A 3,706-nucleotide genomic window follows, 5' to 3' on the forward strand; every position below is an offset into this window, starting at 1 on the left:
TTTTTATTAGTAGTACTATTTAATAGGCACATATATAGGGAATTTGATCAATTAATAAAGCCACGTTCACCCACTACGAAATAATGCAACACATTATTTTTCGTTAACATCTTTCTTAATAATAAATATATATTTTATTAATCAATAATTATTATTTTAATTAAATAATTAATTTAAGTTTCATTTATTATTAATTTAATTAATTATTATTTAATTTAATTAATTAGTTTAATTTAATTAATAATTAATTTAAGTTTCATTTATTATTTAATTAAGTAATTAATATTTTAATTCAATAAATAAATACAGTGTTAATTTTATATTTTATAATTATTAAAAAAAATTAATTAAATGGACTTCATAAAATAACAATATTTAATTTAATATTATAATTAAACATACAAATACCAAATTAACTAATTTCTATTAGAAGCATCAGTACGATAAGGGCATTTATTCTTGCTATGTCTCTCGTTCCGACACAAACCACATCTCTTGGGGGGGGTGTTTTTCTCTCGTTGATCCATTTCAGTATGAATACGAGTAGACTGTGGACGACCTTTTGGATCTCTTTTCATGGCTGGATTGTGGCATAACTCTATTCCATTGTATTCTGGCCAATATGATTGAAGAGGAATTGCTGGGAACTCTTCTTTGTAAACGTCAAAGATACATTGCAATGTATACTTAGAAGACACATACATCATGTAGTCATGGTGAATAAACGAACAAGCGGCAATGACATGTGAACATGGATAATGTAATGCTTGAAATTCACCACAATCGCACCATCTTTTGTCGAGGTCTACCTTGAATGTCCCTACAGGACGACCACTTGGTGGACGAACCAACTCCTTAACTGTAAATATACTATGAGCTCGATTGTGAATAACAACTTCATGGGAATTTGACATTGCTCGTTCCTTGTTAAGATTTTGAATGATTGTATTTGAGTAAATCAAACTTGATGTCATCATTGCTTGGGCATGTGTTCCTCTTTCTTCAAATTTTGTAGTCACTCTATAGTATGTTGCTTGCACTAAAGAACTGATTGGAAGATTGCGTGTCCCCTTTAATACATTGTTCATGCACTCAGAAAGGTTAGTTGCCATGTGTCCCCAACGTCTACCTTCATGATATGCTTGTAGCCATTGTTCCTTTGGAATATCGTCGAGCCATTTCACTGCATCTTGACCCCAATCATTGATTTGTCTTCTAAAGTATGTGATGTTTGGTTGAGTCATAGCGTATCCTGAATGAACAAAAGTTGATGTTGTTTAGACAATTTGAAAACAAAATTATAAAGAAAAAATATGTCTGAGATATATATATATATATAAAAAATACTAACCCATGCTGGTTACAAGATCTTTCATTAGCCCATTTTTGAAGGTCCTCATGAAGTTTTGTGATATATGTCGAACGCAAAAGACATGATGCCAATTGTTGTTTACACGCCTAACAACACTTTTAATCGACTCATGTCTATCTGAAATCAAGCAGAGGTTGGGTTGAGGTGTGACAAACATTCGTAGACGACTGAGGAAGAAAAACCAACCATCTGATGGTTCACCCTCAACAATGGCGTATGCTATAGGAATGGTATGACCATCACCATCCTGAGCGATTGCCATTAGTAAGGTCTCACGATACTTCCCATATAACCATGTTCCATCAACTAAAACAACTGGTTTACAATGATCAAATCCTATGATACATGGTTGGAAACTCCAAAAGAGACGATGAAAGACAGCTTTGCTAGGAACTCGTTGGCCATCCTCAATAAAGGGTCCCACTTCAATATCGGTAACAATACATGGAAGATAATGTTTAAAAGCAAGAATCCACCTTGGAAGCTCTTTATGTGATTCCTCCCAATTGCCGTATATTCTCTCAATGACCTTTTGTTTTGCAATCCATGTCTTTCTATAAGTAGTGGTATATGTGTACTGAGGTCGTATATGTGCAATCAATACTGAAACTAATATTGTGGGATCTGTTGTTACCATTTGTAAGATGCTTTCACAAATAACAGCCGAAGAGAGTTATTGGTGATCTTGTGAAACCATTGTTGATGAGCATGTGTGTGGCCCTTCTAGTTTTGTGATCTTCCAGATATTTGATTTCTTTTCATTCAAGATTCTACACCTCCACATACAATTTTTATTTTTACAATGGACAATCCATCTAGTGCTATCATAATGTGCAACGACGAAGCTCGTAGAATTGTGCATATGATATTCTTTTACACACTGCATTGCCACATCTTTTGTGGGAAATGTCATCCCCACTTGAAGATTGTCAGGATCTGGAACAAGGTAAGATTGATTTTTGGACATAGAGTTGACAAATTCATTGTCAACGTAATTCATGTTGTCGGTGGTAATGTTGCGAAAATGTGATAGGGGGTCAGAGAAAAAAATTGTAGTAGATGGACATTCTACTACGGGTTCCTGATCATCGTCATCGTCATCGACAACAACTTCAGCAAGAATGTCATCCTCATTCTCACTAAAATCGCCGACTTCTTCATTGTGGACACCAGCTACAACACTAATAGGACCATCGTACGGTGTGTTAAGGTCAATATCATGGGTGGATGTTGATGGGTGTTGTGACGATGAGGCTATGGACTGATGGTGGATTTGTGTTTCAATAAAATGGTATGAACATGGAATGGAGTTGGGATATGAAGAAGGTAAACTTACTTGTGTGTCGTCTCTAGGATCATCTACTAACTGTGCATAAATTTCAATTGTTGAAATACCAAGGCATTTACTTGCAATGAACATGCCAAACATCATATGCACGTCATCATCTCCTAAGAGATTTAACGATTCATATCGAACATGTCCTAGCGCAAGAGTTATAAGGTATCGGTAAATAACATCTACCACCCTCTGTGAGTTGTCTGGTTGAATCTTTGCTTGGATACATTTGATAAGTCCATCAAGTTTGATATTTTTTTTCACTTTTATCAATGATGTATTTGCGCATGCAAAGACAACACCTTCTATGTTTGTCCTCTCAACATGTCCATTGTAATATACTAGGACAAAAAACTCTGATGGAGCCATTGTAGGTAAAAGATGTGTATGAGTAAGTGTTTAGAATGATATTTGTTTGTGTACTCAATAAGTGAACAACATTACATATTTATACTATGATGGATAACATCCCAATGATGTCAGTGTAATCCTCTAATCCTCCACTGATTGGCTGGTTCAGATTTTTGGATAGGATAATGCTTACGTGTAAGATGACGTCAGCGTAATCTGGTACGATGACGTCAGCGTAATCCTCAAACCATCTACTGATAGGCTGGTTCAGATTTTTGGATAAGATAATGAATACGTGTACGATGACGTCATCGTAATCCTCAAATCATCCACTGATTGGCTGATTCGGATTTTTGGATAGGATAATACTTACGTGTAAGATGACGTCAGCGTAATCTGGTACGATGACGTTAGCGTAATCCTCAAATCATCCACTGATTGGCTGGTTTGGATTTTTGGATAGGATAATGCTTACGTGTAAGATGACGTCAGCGTAATCTGGTACGATGACGTCAGCGTAATCCTCAAATCATCCACTGATTGGCTGGTTCGGATTTTTGGATAAGATAATGAATACGTGTACGATGACGTCATCGTAATCCCCCAATCCTCCACTGATTGGCTGGTTCGGACTTTTGGATAGGATT

This window comes from Cicer arietinum, chromosome 4 (assembly GCF_000331145.2).
Source record: "Cicer arietinum cultivar CDC Frontier isolate Library 1 chromosome 4, Cicar.CDCFrontier_v2.0, whole genome shotgun sequence".
NCBI classification, from domain to species: domain Eukaryota; kingdom Viridiplantae; phylum Streptophyta; class Magnoliopsida; order Fabales; family Fabaceae; genus Cicer; species Cicer arietinum.